The sequence below is a fragment of the Caretta caretta genome, chromosome 5 (genome assembly GCF_965140235.1).
Source record: "Caretta caretta isolate rCarCar2 chromosome 5, rCarCar1.hap1, whole genome shotgun sequence".
In the NCBI taxonomy this organism is placed as follows: Eukaryota; Metazoa; Chordata; order Testudines; family Cheloniidae; genus Caretta; species Caretta caretta.
The window spans coordinates 124,580,950-124,608,782 of record NC_134210.1 but is presented as its reverse complement, the minus strand read 5'-3'; the positions used below and the strand labels follow the sequence as shown (position 1 = coordinate 124,608,782).

At 41.9% G+C, this 27,833-nt stretch overlaps 1 long non-coding RNA gene across 2 annotated transcripts; it reads right to left on the bottom strand.

Annotated features, from left to right (window-relative positions):
* On the bottom strand, positions 1-27,833 carry LOC142072053 (uncharacterized). Of its 2 annotated transcripts, XR_012668326.1 has the most exons (5): positions 27,605-27,833; positions 26,918-27,089; positions 21,333-21,377; positions 19,498-19,623; positions 1-494 (listed from the first exon to the last, which is right to left on the bottom strand). It is a non-coding gene; the product is annotated as an uncharacterized LOC142072053 (long non-coding RNA). The 2 variants fall into 2 exon arrangements; XR_012668327.1 differs by lacking the exon at positions 21,333-21,377.

Sequence of the window (27,833 nt, the reverse complement as noted above, 5' to 3'; positions counted from 1 at the left end):
TTAGACTTGTTTGGTAGGAAAGTTTATTTTACCCGAGGGTTACAACTTAGAATTGCAAACCAGCAGGCGCTATTGGCCAGGTATGATTTTAAAATGTGGGATTTCATGCAAAAAATCAAAGACTTGCTCTCACAATAGGCCAAGCAAGAGTTCTCGTCACCAGTGGATGAGGGAAAATTGGTGACAAGGCCCATTTATAAGCTGCTCTGGATGTGGTTGACTCAGTTGCCAGGTCCATGGCTTTGGCAGTGGCCATGTGCAGGAGTTCATGGCTACAGTCCTCTGGTCTTCCTGAGGAAGTCCAACAGACTGTTCAGGTCCTGCCTTTCAAAGGAACTTCACTCTTTTCAGAGATGATGGACTTGAAACTTCATGGCCTAAAAGACGTGAGAGTGACCCGTAGGTCCATTGGGTTGTAAAGCTCAGCTCCCTCAAAGAAGCACTGCAAGCCTCAACAGCCCCTTCACTACTCTACCCTGGCTGCTCATCAGGACCTGAAAAGGAAAAGAGAGGTTATTGGTGTAGGCTGCCACCCACTTCTACTGCAACATCAATGTATGCCCCATGCAGACATTCAGGGGTTCAAAGCAGATGTTTTGATGGGATGCTCAAGGACACTGTACCAGTTCCCATGATGCCTTTCCCACTACCTCAGTGCTTGGTCCCATATTACCATGGACTGTTGGACACTGTAGAAATCAGATACACCCTCCAGTTTTTCTATCCCTCCTTCTCACCACCACCACCACCCCTCCATTCCTCTTCAGGGACCCCTCTCTTGAAGAACTTCTGGTCCGGGAGATTCAATCTCTTCTTCTGGTGGAAGCTGTGGAAGAGATTCTATAGAATTTAAGAGGGGAAGGAATTCTACTCCTGTTATTTCCTAATCCCAAAAACCAAGGGAGGTCTCTGATCTATTTTAGACCTGTGTGAACTCAACAACTATCTCAAAGTTCTGCATGGTCACCCTGGCATCCATTATCCCCTCTCTGGATCCCAGACAATGGTACACCACCCTCTATTTAGGAGACAGCTATTTTCATGTTTCAATATACCAAGGACACAGAAGGTTCCTCAGATTCATAGTGAAACACTTATCCTACAAAGACACAGTACTCCTGTTGAGCCTGTCTATGGCTCCTCGGGTGTTCACAGAATGTATGGCTGTAGTAGCGGCTTTCCTGAGGAGGTTAGGTGTGCTGGTCTACCCTTATCTGGATGACTGGACCAGCCTTGACTAGCCAGGACTCAGGTAGTGTCCATCATTTGACTCATCCAGTTGATATTCAAAGCCATAGGCCTTTTGTAAATGCAGACAAGTCTACCCTTTCTCTGGTGCACAGGATAGAGTTCACTGCAGCAGTGCTAGACTCTACCCAGGCCAAGGCCTACCTCCCAGACATACGTTTCCAATTAATCTGATCCCTGGCAACACACCTCAAAGGTCCTCCAATCATGAATCGAAATTGTACGAGGCTCTTAGGTCACATGGCTTCATGCACATACGTGGTACAACACAGTACACAAGACTACACCTCAGACCCCTCCAGATGTGGCTGGCCTCAGTGTACTCACCAAGCTGTCTCCATCAGGACACTGTATTTACGATACCTCCACAGGTTCTCATCTCAAAATTTGTGTTTGGATCCTCTCACCATTTGTGTGTGCATTCCCTTTATATGCCCTCAACCATCAATGACACTGGTCTCAGATGCATAAGTGCTCTGGCGGGGACCTCACCTGTGGCCCCTCAGAACTCAAGGTGGTTGGTCTCTGGCAGAACTTTCATTTCATATCACCTTGCCTGTCAGGCCTTTCTACCCCACATCAGGGGCATAAACTTGTTTGTTCCCACAGACAACACTATAGCTATGTTTTATCTCAACAGGCAAGGAGGAGCTCGCTCTTCCGTCCTTTGTCAGGAAGCAATTCAGCTAGTGGAATTTTGCATAGCCCACTCAATGAATCTTGAGGCCGCATACCTTCTAGAGTTGCAGAAGGAGCTGACAGATCACTACATCAGGTCTTTCTCCAATCACCACGAGAAGTATTTTCATCCAGATGTGGCAAGAGACATTTTCCAGCAGTAGGGGACTCCCTCAATAGACATGTTTGCAAATAGGTACAACCAAATATCACCACTTCTTCTCCCTGGAAGGCCACAGTGTGGGTTCCATCACAGATGCCTTCTTACTACCTTGGAGAGGATAACTTTATTATGCTTTTCTCCCCTATCCAACTTGTGCACAGAGTGCTGCTAAACATCAAGCAGGACCAGTCCTGGGTTATTCTGATAGCCCCACCATGGCCCTGCCAACTTTGGCTCTCCACTCCGCTAGATCACTCAGTGGCAACTCCAATTCCACTTCCGTTGCACCCAGACCTGATCTCCCGAGACCATGGTTGGTTGCTCCATCAGAACATGAGCTCACTTCACCTAATGGCTTGGAAGCTCCATGGCTAAATTCCAGAGAGCAAGCTTGCTCAGAGCAAGTTTGTTAGGTCTTCCTGGGTAGTAGAAAGCCCTCCACCAGGGCTACTTACATCTCAAAATGGAAGCAGTTCTCAGTCTAGGTATCCCAATGCAGAGCCTCGCCCATGTGTTCATACAAAACATACTGAAACAGCAAGGCTTAGCAATTTCCTTTTATCAAGGTCCACCTAGCAGCAACATCAACTTTCCACCCTTGGGTGGGTAACCGGTCTGTTTTTGTTTTGTTTTTCCAAATGACATGTCAGTCATATTCCTCAAAGGCTTTAAAAGGTTATACCCTGAAGTAAGGGAGCCCATTCTTTCTTGAAACATCAACCTGGTCTTTCCAAAACTTACAGGACCACCGTATAAGCCTTTAGCAATGAGTTCCTTATGATATCTCTCCTGGAAGGTGGTTTTCTGAGTTGCCGTCACTTCAACCAGAAGAGTCTCTGAACTCCAGGCCCTCATATTGGAACGGCTATATATAGTTTTTTTTAAAGATGAGATGTATTTACATCCTCACCCCAGTTTTCTCCCAAAAGTGGTTTTGCAATTTCATAGCAATCAGGCAATTTACCTGCCAGTCTCTTATCTAAATGAGGATATTAAACAGGCTCTAGCTTTCTGCATAGAAAGAACTAAACCACTTTGGCAATCAACCCTACTGTTTGTGGTTGCAGCGGATAGGATGAAAGGTGTCCCAGTTGCTTCAGATTTTCATCCTGAATAATATCATATATTCACACTTGTTACAATCAAAAACTAGGTGTTTTGCTGCCAACTAACCTGACTGCTCATTCCACAATATTGGAAGTATCCTCAGCAGCATTCTTAGTACAGATCCCTATTCAGGACATTTGTAAAGCAGTGATCTGGTCACTGGTGCACACTTTCTCCTCCCATGACACCCTCTCTCAGCATTCAATAGATGATGCCAAATTTGGTCAAGCTGTACTACAGTCTCTGTCTGTAAACTCCAATCCCTCCACCTATTCAACTTCTTGGAGAGTAGTCACTTAGAGTGGAATACTTATGTGCCATCACTCATGAAAAAAAGTTACTAAACTTTTAGAACTGTTGCTCTTCAAGATGTGTTGCACATGTCCATTCCACGAGCCACTCCTACCCCTCCACATCGAAATTTTCCAGAAGGAAGGAAATGAGGAATCACAAGTGGCACTTTATACTGGTGCTAATGGTGGATGGCAGCAGAGGGTGCTCAAGCCACCCTGACAGGTACCTCTGAAGGAAACATTTCTGGTGACCGCACATGGGTTGCGTGTGCACCTAGAGTGAAATGGACATGTGTCACATTTTAAAGAACAACAGTTATGAAAGATTAGTAACTGTTTTTATATAATGACAAATGTCTCTTTGGAGCTAAGCATAAAACTAGAGGAGTTGAGCATAAAACTACACAAGACCATATGTATATTTTTGTACTTGGCAACAAAGTTTGATTGCAAATCAAGCCTCATCTGACTCTCTGGCAAGCATAAAGAGTTAATACTGATGCAGTCTACAGAACAGTTATTCTCATTAACGTCCTTTTCTTAAACTACAAGCAGTTCATTTCTCAAAGCTCTTGATTGATGGAAAACATCTTTTCTGCTGTGTCAGACCCGTCACCTGCAGATTATCTTTCCATATAAGTTTTCACAAGTGATCTGCATTAGGTCTGCCTTTACTAGATTTGATATTGTGACACTTGTGGTTCTGTTGGAGATTCCTTCAGAAGATGTGTTTAACGGAGAGCAGTTTACATTTTGCTTTATGGTTAATATTAGGCTTATTCTTTGTTTTATACTGGACTTTCAAAACAACCATTTTGCTATCTAGAATTAATTTACTAGAAGCAGTCTCAAGCCATCCCATTTCATTTTGAATTCTTCCTCCAATGGGTCAGATGGTGTTTTCCACCAAACTGCTGAAAGCTCTGAAAACCAGTGGTGTTAAAAATGCTCTCAATGATATTAAGACTTTGAAAGTTACATCAGTGCCTCAAGGTGGGTGTGACAGATAACACATCTTCCCTGCAGTCTCTGATAGATGATAATGTGTCATATATGCTCCATTAAGTTTAATGGCTTATGGAGAAAGTATTAACCTTAAACATTAACATAAATATGAGTTCCAGACACTAACTGTTCATTTCATATGTCTTTAAAGCCTTTGGCCATGTTGGAAGGCATGAAGTTGAATCTCTCACCATCATTCAATTCACCTTTCTCATCACTTACTGTTTATCCAAAAAGGGGAGTGCTGTTCATATACTGAAATCAAGTTTGTATCTTTCTAAACCTTTTTTAAGTATAACAGGTTAAATCTCCCATTTCCTGAAGGAAGCTAGGAAGAGAAGAAACACATCTACAGAGTGTGTCAGAGGAAGCATTAGAATAATGCAACACCAGTAATAGCTTTAATCTAATAGCGTCTGGACGAAGATTAGACTTTTCGTAGCCAAGATTGAGAATAGTATCCATTTAACATCTGACATATCCACTATATGCTGGGCTGTATTCTGTTGATACTGATATATGGATATAATAGGTTTCTAAAAATAAATCATCTCCCAAAAATATTAGGAAGAGCTTCCCTCTGCTTCTCCAATACACCGTGATAAAATATTGCGGCCATAAATCTGCATATATAGTCTTTACATTATTGGGGCTCTAATACAGTATTACTAGTAAATATATATTACAGTGGAACCTAAGGTCTCAGTCAGGATGGCGGCATCATTGTATTAGGTGCTAAACAAACAGGCATAGAGGGAGTCCCTGCCATGGGATTTCTTAACATCCTCATTTTCTCATGCCACCCACACACTCATTTCCATCTTCTTCTTTTAGTAGGAGCCACTCCTACTGTATCATCTCCAGAAATAACCTGAGCAAGCGGAAAGAAAACACAAAGCAATGAAAGTGTTCTAAGCTAGTATAGTCATAGAATTCAGAAAAGAATGAATGAGAGACTATAACATGGAAAATATGAAGGAATATTTCACAGAGCTGTTTTTTCTTTCATGCTATGCACTGCATAATGTGAGATCATTATACTAGATGAGATAGTGACAGCTAGAATTAAGGATACATAGTTGTTTCATGCTAAAGTCATTTTCAGTCATTCATGTTCCAGGCTGATATTTTCCATGTATCTTCAAATAACTAACGCTGTTCACAGACATCAGGTATTCTATTCTGTTCAGGGTCTCTTGCTGTCCTCCTCACCAAGTAGCTAAATACCTTCCAGAAGAGTATAGTGATATGACTAATACCTGCCACAGGTGGGGTGTGTGTATGTCTCCCACTCCCAGTTTTCCCCGAAGTGAACCATTATGTGAGGCTTTTTGTCTTTTATTTTTTAATTCGTTTTCTGTCTGCTGTGCTAAATGTGTCATTGAAGGCAAGGTCAAAGTAATGTGCCTTGCGCTTGGAATGGAGAGTGATGTCTGAGGTTCTTAATTCCTGTAGGACGGGTGGGCAAACTATGGCGGCACCTGCAGACGGGGCATAGGAGCTGGAGGAGGGACATGCTGCTGCTTCCGGGAGCTGCTTGCGGTAAGCGTCGCCTGGAGCCCACCCCCGAGGCCCTCCTGTGCCCCACCCCCTACCCCATCCCCAGCCCTGATCCCCCTCCCACCCTCTGAACCCCTCGATCCCAGCCCAGAGCACCCTCCTGCACCCCAAACCTCTCATCCGCAGCCCCATCCCAGAGCCCTCACCCCCATGCCCATCCCCCAGCTCTGATCCCCCTTCCACCATCTGAACCCCTTGGTCCCAACCTGGACCAACCTCCTACACCCCAAATCCCTCATCTTCAGCCCCACCTCAGAGCCCGAACCTCCAGCCAGAGCCCTCCCTCCTCCCCCCATCCCCCTGCCCAGCCTGGAGCCCCCTCCCACACCCTGAACTCCTCATTTCTGACCCCAGAGCCCTCACTCCCTCCAGCATGCCAACCCCAATTTTGTGAGCATTCATGGCCCTCCATACAATTTCCATACCCAAATGTGGCCCTCCGGCCAAAACGTTTGCCCATCCCTGCTGTAGGAGCTTGTTCTGCAGACCCAGAGTTCTATGTCTTGCCCTGATAAATTTCATCCATGTCCTGGACACCTGCATTATACCTGAGGGGTGGAGTTGTTGACTACAGTCATTGTCCTAGAGCTCCAGGCAATCTTTTAAGTATTCTGGGCTCAGACCATTGATATTTTGAAGATTAGTACAGGAAACCCTGAGCTTGACTCAACACGAGCTATGAGTTAGGTGTCATAAATGTGTGCACCTCCCTTTGAAAATCTGGCCCTTGATATATATTGTACAAAGTATAGCATGGTTCATTGTGATAGGTAACATTAAATGTTCTCCAAAGGCAAATCAGTGCCACTTAGAAAATAAGCGAGCTGGTGAAATAGAAGAGATAGACACTGTAAAACAAATTTCATTTGCTGAAGTGGTTAAATTAGTACCAAATGAGCCAGCGATGAGATTCTCAGCAAGGGAAAATAAACCAGTGAATGGAAGAAGAAACAAAATTGATGATAGAAATTGTTGAGTGGAGGCAGAACTTCGCACTTTTGCCAAAGATGAAAATACGTACAGACATCAGTGATGCGGTAGCGTAGCTGACTCATTCAAAATGGTGGTCACAAAGAGGGTCACTTATTCATCTTGGACACAGAAAAGGGTATAAAATCTGAAGACATGCCAGAAGTATAGGATGGTAGATTCTGTAGTACACAGTAGTTAAATAGCAGAAGACATTGACCATGGAAAGACACTATCATTTGGATTATATTGGTAGTGCTTGGAGCAGGGCAACTTTACTTTCGATACGCTATATCTGAAGAGACAATGAAAGGTTTTGTGATTTTTGGGGGGTGGGGATTGCATTTATTTTCTAAGGTGGGGTACTAGCATGCTTTTGTTTTCAAGTGTTACAACAAATGATACGTTTGTTTGTAGTGTTATATTTTAACTGACATGTGAAACTGAGGTCCTGACCGGCTGGGGTCTTTAATGATCTCCTGAGTAATAGCTTTAATTTTGCTCTCCCAGCCACATACCAGAGCTGATTGGAAACTAAAATATCCGTCTCTCAAGAAATGTTGACATTTTGGAAAAATGTTCCAAATGAGAACAAAAAACCAAAATTTAGAAATTCCCCATGAAATAAATCTTTCAAACATTTTTGTTCAGGACCATCTAAGCCTTTCTTTTCAATAGTGTTGAACCATTTTGTCAACATATCTGTTCCAATTTGGAACAAAATTATTTTGAAATGTCAAAAATTGCTATAAAAGGAGTTCCTTTTTGTCAAATTCCTCTATCTAAATCGATTACAGACCTAAAAGTGGCAATTCTTCAACAAAAAAACTTCAAAAACAGACTCCAATGAGAGACTGCTGAATTGGAATTAACTTGCAAACTGGATACCATTAACTTAGGCTTGAATAAAGACTGGGAGTGGATGGGTCATTACACAAAGTAAAACTACTTCCCCATGTTTATTCCTCCCCTTCCCCTCCCCCACTGCTCCTCAGATGTTCTTGTCAGCTGCTGGAAATGGCCCACCTTGATTATCACTGCAAAAGGTCCCCTCCCCACTCCTGCTGGTAATAGCTCACCTTACCTGATCACTCTCGTTACAGTGTGTATGGTAACATCCATTGTTTCATGTTCTCTGTGTATATAAATCTCCCCACTGTATTTTCCACTGAATGCATCCGATGAAGTGAGCTGTAGCTCATGAAAGCTGATGCTCAAATAAATTTGTTAGTCTCTAAGGTGCCACAAGTACTCCTTTTCTATCTAAATTGTAATCTCTCTTCCTGCTATGGCCCCTCCAGGATCACCCATCATGAAGACATTTGGCAATCTCTTACATTTGAAAATAAAGTTCATATTATCCTTTTACAGGACCACAGTTAGAGCAACTATCTGTGGACTACTTATAAAGAAAAGTAGTATTTCTTACAGAGAAGTAGAACAAACATCAGAATGTATTTCCATCTATGATGATATAGATTATATGTAAGGAAGCTAAAGGCTTGATCCTTAGATGTGCTCCTCAGGTCCTGTATGAGCCAAATAAGTGTGTACAACATCTGTAGACAACTGAATATTGATTGTTAATAAACTTGAGAGATATTTAATATTTAATATTTAATTTGGGAGATATTTAGTGACATTGATTACAAGTGGAAATTTTAATTGTGCTATTATTCAGTAGGGAGTATTACTACTGATCCAAATTCAAAATTCATTGACTGGCTCAGGAAGCTTTTGTCCCTTTTCAAATGATAGCAGTAATGCAAAATTAGATTCCTAATCTGATCCATTAAGTGATTTAGTTCAGAAAGAACATATCCGATTTGTGAGTTTTCTAGAATTATGGTCTAATGGGAATTGTACTTTCTTTTCCCAGTGCTGTCCCTGTGGGTGCTCCAGTTCAGGTATTGGTATGTCCTGGCACCCTTGATTGGAGATTTACGGTAGCAGAGTCCGTGTGTGCACAGTAGGTGTCTCGTGGTGCCGTTGGTGCCACATCAAGTGCACGCACAACCCGAGCCCTCCAGTTCCTTCTCAACCGTTCTGGGCTGAAGACAGAGCTCTGGGGCAGTGTTTATCACTCTTCCCAAACCTTTTGAAATCCTAGATTAAATAGTTAGTTAGTCATATAGAAAGTTATAGTTAGTGTTAGTCATTGTTTACAAAAAAAAGTTTACTTTCTCCAGTTTACCCTCCCCGACCGGGGGTGGTTAACGGTTATGATGCCTGGTTCCCCAGGCTTTAAGCGTTGCGGGTCCTGCAGCAAAGCAATGCCCATTTCTGATGGGTACTCCTTGTGTGTACAATGTCTCGGTGAGGCACATATCCCACAAAAATTGGCCCACTGCTGCAAAGTGAAGGGCGGATCTCAGACTCAAAATTATCTTAATGGAGAAATCTCTCCACTCAGAGCTTGTCTAAATGGATCTCCAGATGCATTCAACAACGTTACCATATTTGGACCCGCCTGTGCACATCAGAGCACATTCTACATGATCTGTTTCAACCTCAATAGCGTTTCTACACAATGTTCCACTATTAGAGATTTGTAAGGCGGTCTCTTGGGCCTCTGTCCACACATTTACTGAGCGCTGTGCAATCACTCATGACTCCAGGGCTGACGCCATAGTTGGCCTAACCGTACTTGCCTCTGCGACTCAGATGAACCCGAAGTCCCTCCTGCCTTCTGAGAGGCACTGCTCTACAGTCACGTGAAGTGGAGCACCCACAGGGACAGCACTCGAAGAAGAAGAGAGGGTTACTCACCTTGTGCAGTAACTGAGGTTCTTTGAGATGTGTGTCCTTGCGGATGCTTCACTACCCATCCTCCTTCCCTCTGCTTTGAAGTTCACAGTTGGGACTCTGCGGTAGAGAAGGAACTGGAGGGCTCAGGTTGTGCGCGTGCTAGACGTGGCACCAAAGGCACCACGAGACGCCTACTGTGCACATGTGACCTGCGTGGACGCCGCTACCGTAAATCTCCGGTTTATGGCGCCAGGATGCACTGACACCTGAAGGGGAGCCCCCACAGGGACACACATCTCGAAGCACCTCAGTTACTGCACAAGGTGAGTAACCTTCTCTTATCATTGACGGGGCAACAAATAAGAAGGCAGGACAGAATGAGCAGTATAGAAAAGCAGAGTGGGCTTTGTTTATATACAAGTGAGCAATATCTGTCATAGGAAAAAAAAATAAGAGAAATCACACAGAGGAGCTCTTCAGGCAATCAGTATTTGTTACCCCAGATCCTTTCTCAAGGGACACTAAAATCTTTGTTCCCAGTTTACAAAAGGTCCCCAGCATGACCTTGATTTGTGTGCAAGTGTCCCTGTGAACATGAATATTGGCATGCACGAATGTCTGCTATGCACCTGTCAGATTCCCATGCCTGTACTCAGAGAAAATTCAGTTTCCATGTGTAGTACTTATTCTGCCAAAGGAGGATGTTTTTTGAAAACTAGGCCCTGTGGGTCAAGTTGTGGCTGGCTGCACAAGGGGAAGTCAAGAACATAAGGAGATTTACTGCCCTTAATGCCACTGTGCAATGACAGGCCACAATTTCAGTCTTTATTTGCATGAATGCAAAGTTTGCTCCAGATTAGCCAAAACAGAGAGACAGAATGGAGTCCTCACCTCCCTCTTTACTAACTCATGGAGCTTAGCTGGTGCTGGGGAAGTAAATAGTGCACTCTTCTGAAGGACATCGGTGCTGCAACTCCAGCATGTGTTCCCTATACCACAGGCGAAATTCTCACTGACAGAATTCTTCAGGGAGATCTCAAAAATATTCACAAAGAGAAAAAACATTTCTTTAATTTTGCCTCAGTTGAAACATTTTGTTTTGATATATTTAGATTTCAACTTTCCTCTGTAAATATTTTTAGTCTAATTAGCTTAATGTCAAATCAAAACTTTTTTGAATGAGAAAACTGGAATTTTTCATTTAGAAAAAGTGAAAACAAAACATTTTGACAAATTCAACACTTTTTTCTCCATATGTTTTGAGACAGGAAATTCATCAAACCCAACCCTGTTTCACAAACAGATTAAATTTGACTTAACATTTTTTGATTAAAAGCAATCCACCAAAAAATTCCTGAGGAGCTTGCTTAATATACTCTGCAAGAGCAATACCTTATTTCTCCTGAAGTGTGGTTTGTTTGTTTTTTTTTCCCTCAGAAAGATGACATTATAGGGTTACCATTATTTGTGCTACAAGAATCATGAGAATGGCCAAACTGGGCCCGGGTCAGAACAATGGTCCATCTAGCCCAGTATCTTCTCTTCCAACAGTGGCTGATGCCAGGTGCTTCAAAGGGAATGAGGAGAACAGTGCACTTATTGAGTGATCTATTCCATGTCATTCACTCCCGGCTTCTGGCAGTAACAGGCTTAGGACACCCAGAGCATGGGGTTGCATCGCTGACCATCTTGGCTAATAGCCACTGATGGACCTATCCTCCATGAACTTATCAAATTCTTTTTTGAATCCAGTTATAGTTTTGGCCTTCACAACATACCCTGACAATGAGTTCCATAGGTTGACTGTGTATTGTGTGAAGTACTTCCTTTGGCCTTCACAACATACCCTGGCAATGAGTTCCACAGGTTGACTGTATATTGTGTGAAGTACTTCCTTAGGCTTGTTTTAAGCCTACTGTCTATTAAATTCATTGGGTGACCCCCAGTTCTTGTGTTGTTCGAAGAAGTAAAGAACAAGTTTTCTCTAAACCATTCATGATTTTATAGCCTTCTATCATATTGCCCCTTAGTCTTCTCTTTTCCAAGCTGACCAGTCCTAGTCTCTTTAGTCTCTTCTCATGTGTAAGCTGTTCCATACTCCTAAACATTTTTGTTGCCCTTCTCTATATCTTTTTCCAATTTTAATGTATCTTTTTTGCGATGGGGTGACCAGAACTGCACACACTATTCCGTGTGTGGTATACCATGAATTTATAGAGTGGCATTATGATATTTTCTGTCTTAGTATCTATGCCTTTCCTAATGGTTCTGTTAGCTGTTTTGACTGGTGCTGCACATTGTGTGGATGGTTTCAGACAATGATCCACAATGACTCCAATATCTCTTTCTTGAGTGGAGCAGCTAATTGAGACTTCATCATTTTGTATGTGTAGTTGGGATTATATTTTCCAATATGCATTACTTTGCATTTATCAACAGTGAATTTCACCTGCCATTTTGTTGCCAAATCACCCACTTTTGTGAGAACCCTTTGTAATTCTTCACGATCTGCTTTGTACTTAACTATCTTGAGTAATTCTGTATCATCTGTAAACTTTGCCACCTCACTTTTTTCCCGATCATTTATGAATATGTTGAACAGCACTGGTCCCAGTACAGATCCCTGGAGGACCCCGCTATTTGCTGCTCTCCATTCTGAAAACTGACCCTTTATTCCTGCTCTTTATTTCCTGTCTTAACCAGTTACTGATCCATGAGAGAACCTTCCCTCTTATCCCAGGACGGCTTACTTTGCTTAAGAGCCTTTGGTGAGGGACCTTGTCAAAGGCTTTCTGAAAGTCCAAGTACACTATATCTACTGCTTTCTTTCGCATATAGTGTCACCCCTCCACATGACCTTCTCTGTCATTCTTATATAATATATACCCTGGTATTACCATGTCCCATTCATTATCATCATTCCACCAAGTTTCTGTGATCCCTATTATATCAATATCCTCTGTTTAATACCAAGCACTCAAGTTCATCCATCCTAGTATTTTGACTTCTACCATTTGTATACACTTTTATAAAATCAAAGCTTAGCCTTGCTTCTGAATAGACATTCATTTTGAGTTCCATTAGCTTATGAACAATATACTGGCATGCATCACAATATTTACAAAATGAAGAAAACCGTGAGCACCCCTCCAAGGGAGTAGCAATGATATGCAGTTGTCTCACTTTTCATGATGCCATTTACAAAAAAAAAAAAAAGAAGAAGAAGAAGGAAGGAAGGACACAAACTACAAAAGGCCATATATTTTCAAGGGAAATGGCAAGTGTGTGCCACTTTTCCTGCAATTGACCTTTCCTGTGACATACTCTCCTGTATGGTCAGCACTTCACAATGTACATTTTACAGATAACATTTGATATTGACATTGCCAAAAGCTCTTAATGCAATCAGTCTTGCTTGTCTTCATGATACAAAAGTTTATATAAAAGACTTGAGCTGGAACATGTATGTGTAATACCCACTGCAATCCAAAGATATAAATTTCCAGGTAAGGTAAATCAAGCCAAAATTGGATCAATGCTCTGTTGCCTTTATTGCTCTATCCAACGCAGCTACCTTGGACTGTGTCTTAGTTTGTGGTATTGGAATAGATTTTCATGTGTCCTCATGATCATCTTTTTGGAAAATATGGGATATTAAATTTGTGGTGCCTGGGTGAAACTTTTAAAAGAGCCTAAGTGCTTTAGGAGTTCAATTTCTATTGACTTTCACTACACTTAAGAGCCTAAGTTCCTCTGAAAGTCAATTGGACGTGGGTTTGTCACTTAAGTGCTGTTGAAGATTTTACCTCTGTATTTCAAAATATATTTTAATAACATCTAGTGACAGCTGATATTCTGGTTTATATATTGCATGAGAAAGATGTTAGCCAGTGTCATGGGGAAGATGTCTGTTCTGTCTCTTATGTAGATCCTTTGGGGTGTTAGAACCTAATGGAGCAAGAGGATTTGTGTTGAGGGAATTCCTGATTATGTTGCTCTGGGATCTGTTTTGCAGGAATGCTGAAGTTAGGATCAGCTCTTGGGTGGTGGGTGGATTTTATGTCTAAAGATGACCTTTGTAGCTTGCCCCGCAGAGCCTACCTGTAGCACCTGAATTCCTTCATAGATTCCTTATGGTAGCTAAAAGGGTAGAACACCACTTGTTTGAAGGTTAGAGGAACTAATGATGATGCCATATCTATCCCAGTATTCTTCTGTACCTAAATCATAAGGTGTAACATTTTCCATAGCTTTTTTATGGAGAACTACTGTAAACATGTAGATGTGATGATGTTGCTGAAAAAAATTATTCTGACTATCCAAACTGTCTGAAATTTCATTTTAGGGAAGAAAAGAAGTAATATAAAAGCATTAATGCAATTAAATACCAAAGTTCATTAGAGACAAGGTGGGTGAAGTAATATCTTTGATTGGACCAACTTCTGCTGGTGAAAGAGACAGTTTATTGGAAATCTTTAGTAACTATGGGTTATTCCATTTAGAACAGGCTAAACAATTTTGGCCAAAACTTTTTCTGGGTGAAAAATGCAGATTGGGTGACACCAAAATGTTGTGCAAATTTGTACCGGTTTCAACAAATTGTTTGTATTGAGGGGAGAAAAAAATTGCTTTATTTTGATATTTGAAATGCCTTTTCATTCCATTTCATTAAAAAATATATTTACAGTAAAAAAAAATTTCAAACCCAAAATTTTTAATTGCCAGGAAACTGGAAAATCAGTTACTTGCACAGCGCTTGAATTCCAAAAAATGAACAGGCCCACATCTTAAGATAAAAATAAAAAATCTAGGTAAGCTAAGGAAGGAAACAGGGACGGCTAGATCCTTAGCTGGTGTAAATCACCAGAGCTACACTTAAATTTATTGAGCAATGCAGATTTATACCAGCTAAGGAGTAGGGTCAACATTGTATTTCAAAAATAAGGGACTGTTTTCTTAGCACCCCCACCCCACCCTTCTGCTGATATTTTTATTTATGTATTTATTTTATTGATGCTGATGCTGATGATGATAATATAATAAGCAGTACTCATCTACATTCACCAGGGGTATGTCTTGCTGCTTTTTTCAGTACTCAGCAACCCCAATCTTGTTATACAAAGAGGAAGAAACAAGGAACGTCCCTTGTAACAAGGGATTGCTGGCAACCCTAGGCCTGAGACATGTATAACAGGATGTTATCAATCCTTCTGAGGACCACAAATAACTTTATACAAGTTTCCCATCTAATAAATCAAATCAAAGGTGCCCAGATACACCACAGTCAGACACATTTTATCTAGCACATCGCTATCTTTAAATCTGCTTCTGACTGTGGACAACTTATCTGTTCAATACACTGTCAAAGTTTCAGGGTAACTGCTCCTGTATTCCTCTTCCACGGCCCACTCCAGGAGTGCCTGGGCAAGTCTCAGGCCTTCAGCCATCACTGGTCTCTGGGCAGAGACTCTTGTCCTATTCTCTTCTGACCTAGGTTGAAAGGCTGCACAGTCCCTGTTACACATTCTGATATTCCTGGCAAGCCAGTCTGCCCAAAAGCCAGGTCTGTGCTTTGCTTTCTCTCAGAGGACAATGACTGTTTTTACCAGTGAGTGACCACACATTTCTTCCAAAGCAAGCACATTTACTCTTAGGGCAAAAGCATTATGAGGAAAACACATACAAAATAATAAAAGATCCTATATGCTTACTAATAAACATACCAGAAACCACCCATCTTCCATAAGCGGAGTTCAATAAGCCAATGTCCCTTCCAATCTTTCAGCAATGGTTGGGGAACAATCCTGTCTCTTTTGCTGAATCAAAAGGAAGACCCACAAATTAGCTCCAGCTCATCCTTTTATACCAAAAGCACTATCTTTGTTTCCCAGACTCCAGAGAACTGAGCCTGAACCAGTATATGCAAACCACCCCAGGGGGCAGAATTTCTCTGGAACTGTTTACAATCTCTGAAGTAATCATCCCCTACTCTTTTGAGTTCCTCTAAGAGCTGTGGTATCCTTCCCCCATGGAGTAGAATGCAATCATTCATAAATGTAATACAATGGTCCCCAAAGACCAGGGGGTTGCAATAGCTGATGCCCACCTAACCAGTGCCATGTATTCATTGTACTCAAGAAGAAAAATAAAAAAAGGAATTCTGGAGTGCAGATCACATTAGGGCAGAAATTACATTCATCACTTTGTGTTATGTAGTATTGTGCTAGTCTATAGCTATAAAGCTTCTTGTGATGCCTTTTGAGGGATGCACTACAATCTGCAAAACTATGATACTTTTGTTATTGTTTTTAATTTCCTGTACTGGTATGATACTTTTGGCAGCTGGAGAGATGGATATTTTTCCATTTTTAAGCAGTTATTATAACCAGGGACAACACTTCTAAAAATCAGAACAAAATGCCATTCAAAAGTCCAGTCAGTGAACAAAACCCGAGAGCTGTTCTTACAATAGGGAACTGTAAGTTAGATGGGGTGGGATCTGAGTTACTACAGAGAATTCTTTCCTGGGTGTCTGGCTGGTGAGTCTTGCCCACATGCTCTGGATTTAGCTGATAGCCAGATTTGGGGTCGGGAAGGAATTTTCCTCCAGGGCAGATTGGCAAAGGCCCTGGGGGTTTTTCGCCTTCCTCTGCAGCGTGGGGCACAGGTCACTTGCTGGAGGATTCTCTGCACCTTGAAATCTTTAAACCACGATCTGAGGACTTCAATAGCTCAGACATAGGTTACAGCAGTGGTTCTCAAAGCTGGTCCACCGCTTGTTCAGGGAAAGCCCCTGCGGGGCCAGACCGGTTTGTTTACCTGCCGCATCTGCAGGTTCGGCCGATTGTGGCTCCCACTGGCCACGGTTTGCCGCTCCAGGCCAATGGGGGCTGCGGGAAGCGGCGTGGGCAGAGGGATGTGCTGGCCGCCCTTCCTGCAGCCCCCATTGGCCTGGAGCGGGAGTGAGTGGGTGAGATTCTGTGGCCTGCATTGTGCAGGAGGTCAGACTAGACCATCATAATGGTCCCTTCTGACCTTAAAGTCTATGATTCTAAAGTGGAACAAGCATCTTTGAAATTAGGCTGAACGTCACATAAGAATGGCCATCCTGGGTAAAATCAATGGCCCATATATACCCCAGTTTCCTGTCTTCTGACAGTGGCCCATGCTAGATGCTTCAGAGGAAGTGGACAGAACAGGGCAATTATTGAGTGATCCATCCCCTGTCATCCAGTTCTAGCTTCTGTCTGCCCGAGGCACAAATTGTCATTCATTGAATCCTGGCACGTACACTTCCCCATGCCACTTAATGAAATGAGATTATTCCAAGAGTTTTTTTATCCTTTGGCAACAGAAAAGGACAGTTATAGAGGTGCCAGAAGCAATTCTTGTCTGTGGTAAAGACACTTTCAGAGAAGTCTGCTCTGAAAAAATTAGGGGAAAAAAGAGGCAAACTGCTTTGATCAGATATACAAAGAAGGGGATAAATAAATTTGTATATCAGTAGGGACTAGCTATCAGTGCCAGCTATTCGCTAGAATAATTCTTAAGAAAATTATATGCCCCCAGTGGCATAAATGTGACTCTATTGGAAGCACTCTACCAGGCACTCCCCTTGAGAAACCCAAGTGGGGAAGGCTCTGTGTTAAAGATAGTGCAGCATTTGGCCATGTTACCACTTCCAGGGATGTTCCTCTTCCTCTGGCATACCTTGTTTCCACCAAAGCATGGACTCTTCTAGACTTGTGGTGAGGTCTCAGTGGAATCTGGAGGATACCTTGAACACTTTGCTGCAAAATAGCACCATCACCTCTTCTTCTTTCACATCTTCTACTGGCCTCTATGGCATGGTGGGTCTTCTTATTTTTGTTCCATTGCTGCTTCAAGCCATGAATGTGACAGTGCTTTTATAACAGTGCTTTCTCCCTCCCTTTCACCTTAGGTGGTCTACTTTACACTGGTTACAAGTTAACTTTTTGGAGGATAACATTCGTGGGGGCCAGATTTTCAAGTGCTTAGCACCTACAGTGGAGGCCACATTTTCCAAAGGGTTCCGCTCCCATTTAGGCATCTAAATGAAATGGCCAATTTTTTTTAGAAGTGCTCTCTAGAAGCTTCCTCTATAACATCATGACCCAACATCCCTTTTGAAAATCTGCCCACTTGTTTTGATGTGTGCTCATTGCAATTCTCTGCATGAAAAAAAATCCAGTCACAAAATGTAATTTCATTTAAATCAAATTTTGTGTGGGAAAATGACAGTTTAAATTTCCAAAACAGTGACTTGAAATGCTAGATTTTCAAAGGAGCCAATCTCCCAACAATATATTATGTTCAGCAATGGGAAAAATGCAGTACATTAAGACATTTGGAAATTACCTTCATTCCAAATTGTAATGAAAAGTCAAAATATTGAACTTTTTCAAAAAATGAAAAATGCTGAACAGCTTAAAATCAGAAATGTCTAAACAAAACTTCTTTATTTTAAAACAACATTTTGAAACTACATTTTTCATTTTGCAGTGTCATTTCAAAATGAGAAAATATCAAAAGTCCAACGTGAATCTTTCCATATTTTTCCAATTTGCAATAGGAAGACATTTCAAAGTATCAAAATGTACCACAAAAAGAAAATTCAATTTTTCAAACAATATTATTTTGGTGCATAAGTAGAATGTCAGCTCTTTCAAAAAATCTGACTCCAGTTTTCAATGCTGAGTACTTCTGAAAATTCATGCCATTGGGTTCCTCTTTTCTTTCTGTGTAATTTCTGGATACATTTGCTTGTTAGCTGATGTGGTTTTTGGTTTGCAAAAGGGGTGCCATATTTTAGCAGCGAATTGGAATAAGAATTTGTAAGACTAAAATGATAAAGTTCCTGTTTAATAGTTTTTTCTTCCCCATTTGATTTTCATTAACATCTCCAGTCAGCTCATGAGTTTGAAGTACCACCAGAGGAATCATGAAATTGAAAGCAAAGTTAACACCAACATCCAACACTTTCTAAGCTCATAGCTCTAGTAAAAAACCTAATAAAGACTCTTCAGGTGGGATTGTAATATATATTTTAATTGCCTATTTGGTTTTGCTGTATGTGTTTTTATTTAATTTATAATCACTGCCTAAACCCAAATAAATCATAGCAAGTTTCGGGGGCTGCTTTTTTATTTATTTTTAAAAAGAGAGAGTGTGTGCTCGCTTTTTTAGTAGCATTGCCTGTGGGGAAAACCATGCAAACTATCTTAGAGTGGTATTATAAAAGTCAGAATAATATATAGGGAATATCTTTCCCAATTACTAACTTGAGGTAAGTAAATATCATCACAGAGAAGAGTTCCTGTCTCTAATAAGACATGTGTCAGGAGATCCCCACTCCATATGTGATGCATAATAGTTAGTATGACTCATACTGTGGCGGGGGAACATTGGAGAAGGTCTTCCACAACCCAACAGTTCTTGGCAAGATTTCCATGAGGAGAATTAATCTTTTCTGAAAAATTATATGAACCAACAGATGGGGCCAGGAAAAAATACTCCTACACTCCATCATCTACTATTATCAATGTAGGCTGGTTATTTAGGGTGGGTTAAACGCAATTCTGAACCGCCTGGATTGGCCAGGATAATGGAGGGAATAACCCACTATCAAGGTGGTCATTAGTCTATTTCACTGTGTCGGTTTTGTGCAGAATTTTCAAACATGAGTGGCTAGATTTAGGCTCCTACCTCGAAATATAGGTATCTAAATGAAAGCAGCTGGCTTCTGAGAGGTTCCAAAGACCCATAAATCCCCTTGACTTCATGCTGCTGTGTACTCAGCGCTTCTGAAAATTACACCACTCATTCAGGTACCTAAAAAAAAAAAAAAAAAAAGAATGAGGACACTGATTTTCAAGAGCTTAGTTCCCATTTAGGCACCTAAAGGAAGTGGCCAGATTTTCAAAAATGCACCGCAACAAGCCACCCCCCTTTCTCTCAACAGGAGCTACTGGGTGCTGCCTTTAGGTGCCTAAATTGGAGTTCTTGGGGGCTGAGATCTTTTGAAAGAAAAAAAGATTTTCAAAAGCTGCTCATGATTTTGAGTGTCTCAGTTATTAGGTACCTAACTTGAGACCTTAAACGGGTTTGTTTTTCAGAGAGATGGTGTTCAGCATATTCAATCACTTGTCTCTTTCTTGGGCAACATATCTATTTCACCAATGTCATTGCTATGGGGACTGTTGGAGTACTGATTGGCCTCGTTGGTATTGGGATCCAATCACCCCATTTAAAATGGGGGCATGCACAGCTGTAGCTGCACAGAGCTCTCTTGAAGTCAACAGGGCTCTGTGGGGGTACAACGGTTTGCCTGCATGTTCTAAATTGCTGAATATAGTGTCTGATCTACATTATGTGCAATCATAACTCCTCACTGACTTTGATTTGGAATATATATCTAAGCCTAGGTGCCAGTCTGAACTGATGATTCCTGAATGTTTTCATCCTTTCCGGAGACTTAGAGCTAGGTGTTACTAAAGTGGAGTCAGCTGCCAGAAGTATTGCCTGTCTCACATGAATGTGTGTGGCATGGGGATGGCTGTATGTTGTCAATTTCAGCCAGCATGGAAGCTAATGAAGCTTAAAACTTACTTGGCAGGTGACCATGAAGATCAGTGCAAAAAGAAACCAACTAGCTATTTTAATAGTTTCAAGTCTACTCTGTAGGACCAAGATTTATAAAAACAGGGGCTTAAAATTAGACTCCTAAATCCATAATTAGGTCCCCGAATAAGTGGCCTGTTTTGAAAAGTAATGAGCACCTATCAATAACCACTGGTTTCTGCGGGAGATGCTGAGTGCTCTGCTCTTTTGAAAATCAGGCCTTTTAGGTAAGGAGAGGCATGACTTAGTCAAACACAAGTTTGGGGGCTCAGTGCAGGAGTAACTGGGTGACATTCTATTGCCTGTGATACACAGTAGGTCAGATTGGATGATTCAATGGTCTCTTCTGGCCTTAAAAGCTAAGAATCTGAGCCAAAATGGAAGGCCCCATGATTGTAAATGACAGCCTAGATACATTATCTTGCCTATAACAAAGTAGATATTAATAATGGACTGGATTCTACTTGGCCTTTACATGGGGACACAAGATGCGGGCAGGGTTTGAAGGTTCTCTTTCCTTTTGTGTGGCCTGCATAAGCGCCAGACAGAATTCTAGTCCATCCCTGTCCCATGGTGGTACGTGGTGCCCCGCAGAAAGTGGGATGAAGGCAGGATGTAGAAAGATCTACCCCCTCTCATACAGGAAGTGCAACCTCCCATTACTAGGGAGTTTTGCACCATTTTAATCACTTATGCAGTGTGCAATCAACCATCCCGATCATGGGATGTGTCAATATGGCAATATCTACTCCACTGTGTCTTACATCAGTGGTTTTAAGCAAATATTTCCCCAGAATAATGTAATGTATTGTTCAACAGTCTTTTTATACCTTTTTATATCAACATAATGTAAATATTTTACTCTAAGCTGCTTAGCTCCCAGTGGATGATAATTATGATAAACACATACAGTAACTGACCTGACATTTTCTTTCCTTTGGATTTAATCCTCTGCCTCTAGCCGCCTTGAAAAAACACACAAGCACATTCTGAGCAGTCATAAGCACTTGCATAATTTGACACAGATTTTTTTTAGGTAGGAGTAGGAGTTATAGACCAGGACTGCACTGTGCAAGGTGGGGAACAAAAAGACAGATGGTCCCTGCCCCAAAGAGCTTACAATCTAAGTATAACACACAATACAACAGATGGATATAGACAGACCAACAAAGGAGTAGATGGAAACAAGACACCAGCCATCTAACCCTCGTCTACTTTTTCGTAGATGTTATGGAGAGTTTGAAGAAGGATAATGACGTGGCTTTATGGATGTTTATGTGGAGCTCCTCCTAAGCATGATGTGATGCATGGGAGTAAGAATCATAGAATCATAGAATATCAGGGTTGGAAGGGACCTCAGGAGGTCATCTAGTCCAACCCCCTGCTCAAAGCAGGACCAATCCCCAACTAAATCAATAAAATTGCTTGTTTGAGAAGTTGACAAGAAGGTGATGGAGAATGGCATCCTGGGCCGAAGCTGGTGGTACTGAAGTCCTCCTCTTTCAGTCTTGTTCGCATTTACACATGTTATGTCTGTTAAGATCCCACCATCAAGATTTTATATCTCTAGCAAGAGACCATGACTTTCTGGCACGTGCTATGGTATGGAACTCACTCCAACGTTTAGATGAGCTGGTGGTTTCAGGTCTGGATTTTGATTGGAATATATAGGGTTTATAAATGATATGTCTGAAACCGTGCCATTCTCAGGTCAAGTATTTGTAGTAAATACTGAGGAATATAAATGATAAAAATATGGAATTTCTACATTAAGCCATGTCTAAGGTTCTGACATTCCACAAATATTTTATAAGAGATTTTAAATAAATGATGAGCTGCTTATTTTTCGTACTCCTGCATCTGATAAAATCCATATCCAATTAACATGAAATTTGAAAATCAATAAAAAGTTGCCCGTGACTAGAGACCAGACATATAAGGTTTCAGGCAATCATTGAATTGGTGGAAAGGGAAGTTGAAGAATTTGGCTGAAAGCATTCTAATATCTTGCTTATAACATAATTACTGCTGCACTTCCATAATTGATGGTTTACTCTAGCAACTGACAACCAACCAAAAATCCAGGCTAAAATCTGTAGTTTCATATTGATTTTTTCCCTCTTACTTTACATAAAACCAATCAGGCAGTAAATTAAAATATTTGATTCATAATGATAAAATATAGTTTGATAAATGCCTTTTAAATTGTATTTGTAGTGACTCAAATGGAGCTATGTAACCCAATTGTAATCTAGATAAAAGAAAGCTGTCTAAAATGATAATCTCTATGGAAATTTCAATAATCATTTAGCTAAAGTTTCCAGTCCAGAGAAATGGAACTAATTAAACTTTGTTAAAAATGAAAAATGTCAACAATTTTTAATCCAAAAAAGTCATTTTTGAAAAAAAGGTAATTTGTGGATCGGAAAAGTAACGAAAAATGTCATCCAGTTTCTAGTCTTCAGATTTCCTCGACCCTGGCTGGTTTAACCTGCCTCTGTACACAGTATGCAATATGGAATTACTTTCTTTATTTTGCTATGGCAGTACTGCAGGATAGCCTGTAAATGTGAAGGTCAAGCAGCTTTAGGATTATAGACAATTCTAACATTCTTGTCCTGAGATCCCCCACAAACAGCCTTGGATGCCTTCTGTTTGTTAGCACCTCTGCGTTTTATATATATATACTGTATTACCTTCACCAAACCACTGCCACTCTCCTGTGCAGCAGCTCTGTCTGCAGCTTTCTCTACTCCTGAGCCCTTTCTCCACTCCTGAGCCCTTACGTCCTTTGAGCTCTGCCAACCTCCCCCCTTGCACGTCCTTCCAGTGCCTTTTCACTACTCTCCCATGAACAGCTGCAAAATACTGCTTGCAGGGAACTGCATATACATGGTGGGGGAGAGAGAACACAACCCCCATCTAACCAATGGGTGCTCATTGAAGGTTACTGCACCTTGCTCCCTTGGCACAGTAATGAAGCCCCTTCTATCTCCACCGGCACTGGATCTAATCATCCTTAGCGTGTGTCAGGCTGGTGTGGAGCCAACATCCAAAACATGGGAGCAAGGCAATGATGCTTTTATGCTCCCCCGCCCTATACAACAGGTCTGATGATGTCATCCCATGTTACTTAATGCTGTGTTCACCAGAGAGTTTGCAAAATCCCAACCTAGATAGCTCTAATTTAAGAGACTATTTTCATGCTCACTCATTTCTATAAAAAGAAACAGGGGATCTGCTAATAATTCTTAGTGGTACAGAATTTTTATCGTAAAAGTTGCCTTACAAGCGATCCAGGTGACACTCAGTCTGCAAGGAAGCTGCATCCCTTTGGGATTAACCATGATGATAACTGTAAAATCAGGTCCTAAGTATTTCAAACTGGGCACTCAAAATTAGTGGTGACTTTTCACCTTAATCTCTCTTTACCTCAGTTTCCCACCTGTAAAATGGGGATAATAAAACCCAGTCATCACACAAGGTGGTGTGAACATAAAGTAATGATTGGGAAGCCCACAGATACTATAGTGATGACTGCCAGAGAAAAGCCTATGAGGAAATTAATAACTCTGTCTTCAGAGCAGGATTTGAATAATGGGCAGGCAATAAGGCATGGGGAGAAAAAAATGGTGCACAGGAGCTTGTTAAGCGACTCCCATCTATCCTGTGCACTGAATGAGACTGAACCACTTAATCCTGACACTTCCTCACTTTCTGAATGCCTGATTTTTCAACCGTAATAATGTGCTGTTAATGATTGTTGTGCGTAATATAAAATATACCTCAGAGACACAGAGAGGTTGTCCCTCTGAGGTGAAACCACAGGGAGCTGTGAGTGATCACAACCTTTGAAAATCAAGCCACTTGCTTAAGTGTGAAGGATGTCGGTGAGACCCAAATTTTAGGTGTTCCTTTTTTTTTTAAAGCCTTTAATAAATAATGACTCAAGGCCAGAATTAAGCTACAAACAGTGGAAGTGCTCAGGTTTACATGGAGCTCGAGTGAGCTCTTGTCTGGCAGGGGAGCTGGAAGGGACCATGACTGCATTACCCTCCCACTTGTGCAACAGTAAGGGATCCTCACAATCACAGCCCCAGCTGCTTCCCCTGGGACTGAGGGGATAGGGAGGATTCTGGGGGACTAACTTGAAGGGGAAAGGAGTCCAGGAGAGCTGGCTGTATTTCAAGGAATCCCTGTTGAGGTTACAGGGACAAACCATCCCAATGAGTCAAAAGAACAGTAAATATGGCAGGCGACCAGCTTGGCTTAATGGTGAAATCCTAGAGGATCTTAAACATAAAAAAGAAGCTTACAAGAAGTGGAAGGTTGGACATATGACCAGGGAAGAGTATAAAAATATTGCTCGGGCATGTAGGAATGATATCAGGAGGGCCAAATCGCACCTGGAGCTGCAGCTAGCAAGAGATGTCAAGAGTAACAAGAAGGGTTTTTTCAGGTATGTTGGCAACAAGAAGAAAGCCAAGGAAAGTGTGGGCCCCTTACTGAATGAGGGAGGCAACCTAGTGACAGAGGATGTGGAAAAAGCTAATGTACTCAATGCTTTTTTTGCCTCTGTTTTCACTAACAAGGTCAGCTCCCAGACTGCTGCGCTGGGCATCACAAAATGGGGAAGAGATGGCCAGCCCTCTGTGGAGATAGAGGTGGTTAGGGACTATTTAGAAAAGCTGGATGTGCACAAGTCCATGGGGCCGGACGAGTTGCATCCGAGAGTGCTGAAGGATTTGGCGGCTGTGATTGCAGAGCCATTGGCCATTATCTTTGAAAACTCGTGGCGAACGGGGGAAGTCCCGGATGACTGGAAAAAGGCTAATGTAGTGCCAATCTTTAAAAAAGGGAAGAAGGAGGATCCTGGGAACTACAGGCCAGTCAGCCTCACCTCAGTCCCTGGAAAAATCATGGAGCAGGTCCTCAAAGAATCAATCCTGAAGCACTTGCATGAGAGGAAAGTGATCAGGAACAGCCAGCATGGATTCACCAAGGGAAGGTCATGCCTGACTAATCTAATCGCCTTTTATGATGAGATTACTGGTTCTGTGGATGAAGGGAAAGCAGTGGATGTATTGTTTCTTGACTTTAGCAAAGCTTTTGACACGGTCTCCCACAGTATTCTTGTCAGCAAGTTAAGGAAGTATGGGCTGGATGAAGGCACTATAAGGTGGGTAGAAAGCTGGCTAGATTGTCGGGCTCAAGGGGTAGTGATCAATGGCTCCAAGTCTAGTTGGCAGCCGGTATCAAGTGGAGTGCCCCAAGGGTCGGTCCTGGGGCCGGTTTTGTTCAGTATCTTCATAAATGATCTGGAGGATGGTGTAGATTGCACTCTCAGCAAATTTGTGGATGATACTAAACTGGGAGGAGTGGTAGATACGCTGGAGGGGAGGGATAGGATACAGAAGGACCTAGACAAATTGGAGGATTGGGCCAAAAGAAATCTGATGAGGTTCAATAAGGATAAGTGCAGGGTCCTGCACTTAGGATGGAAGAACCCAACGCACCGCTACAGACTAGGGACCGAATGGCTAGGCAGCAGTTCTGCGGAAAAGGACCTAGGGGTGACAGTGGACGAGAAGCTGGATATGAGTCAGCAGTGTGCCCTTGTTGCCAAGAAGGCCAATGGCATTTTGGGATGTATAAGTAGGGGCATAGCGAGCAGATCGAGGGACGTGATCGTTCCCCTCTATTCGACATTGGTGAGGCCTCATCTGGAGTACTGTGTCCAGTTTTGGGCCCCACACTACAAGAAGGATGTGGATAAATTGGAGAGAGTCCAGCGAAGGGCAACAAAAATGATTTGGGGTCTAGAACACATGACTTATGAGGAGAGGCTGAGGGAGCTGGGATTGTTTAGCCTGCAGAAGAGAAGAATGAGGGGGGATTTGATAGCTGCTTTCAACTACCTGAAAGGGGGTTCCAAAGAGGATGGCTCTAGACTGTTCTCAATGGTAGCAGATGACAGAACGAGGAGTAGTGGTCTCAAGTTGCAGTGGGGGAGGTTTAGATTGGATATTAGGAAAAACTTTTTCACTAAGAGGGTGGTGAAACACTGGAATGCGTTACCTAGGGAGGTGGTAGAATCTCCTTCCTTAGAGGTTTTTAAGGTCAGGCTTGACAAAGCCCTGGCTGGGATGATTTAACTGGGAATTGGTCCTGCTTCGAGCAGGGGGTTGGACTAGATGACCTTCTGGGGTCCCTTCCAACCCTGATATTCTATGATTCTATGATTCAGGGAATCGGTATAGCCATGGTTCCACCCTCCCTTCTGTTCCAGCCAGTTCAGCTGACTGGCCACATGGGAATGGGGAGAATATGCTGCAGACCATTAAGGAGTGTTGCAAATTATTCCCTCTCAGTGCAACCGGGAGGTATTTTGCCTCTATTAGTATGTGTATAGTTAACCTGGGCTCTTACCTGGATTTTAGCCCACCATCCTCCCCAATCCACCCTGATCAGGGTTTGGAGATGCTTTCAGATCAGGCTAGCTTACCTGGCTGGAGATGTGGGTTAAAGCCTGAGTTCTGCTTTAACTTGGACTGGAACCCCCCGACTTTGCAGTGAGGATGTAGGTTAAATCATTTGAGTGTTGATAGTCTTCCACTGTTTTCCCACAATTCTCCCCAAATGACAGACACATTCTCCCCAAATTGACACAAAAGTCACTGAAAAAGAATCACAGAGCGTCTCAAGAAAAGAACCATGGGATGTGCCCCCAGACACACACACAAGTCTGTGCAAGTTCAGAAACAGTGAAGACACAGTGAGGCAGTGTGCTAAGACAACCCAGATGCTCAGACCTGGGTGCCAATCCTTTGGGCTAACTCTTCAGTGAAGACACCCTCAGATGCAGGATACCTCCAGTGTGGCCGTTAGGACAGTGTGCCTTCCACACTATTTGTTATTTCTGTGCCGTGCCTAAGTGGCACAAAGTAGCCCATAACGAGCAGCAAACATAAAGCCACGATTTAAACAATGTCAAAAAGCAGAACATCTAAATGCTTCATTCTTTATTTATTGCTGTGGGTAATAATTGGGGTGCCAAGTTAAAATCCATAACACTAAAAAACAAACAAACCAGGATTGCTGACCCCTTTGTTTCTTTTACAGATGAGACAGACATTTTTGCTAATTAATATAAACATATTGCAGTGAAATCCTTTAAATTAACATTGCTTACCTTGTTATTTATAGTTTTCAGAGTAGGAGCCGTTTTAGTCTGTATTGTACTCCTTTTCTTGTTATTTATGAGTCACCGATGTGGGAAGAATTATTATTTTGTTAATAGACTGCATCTGGAACATTTAGCATACTAATTCATATATTCATTTGCCCAAAAGGTGAAAATGGAAATATTCTAATTAATGCATCTCATGCCATGCATTTTAGCGATGCAAGCCATATTAACT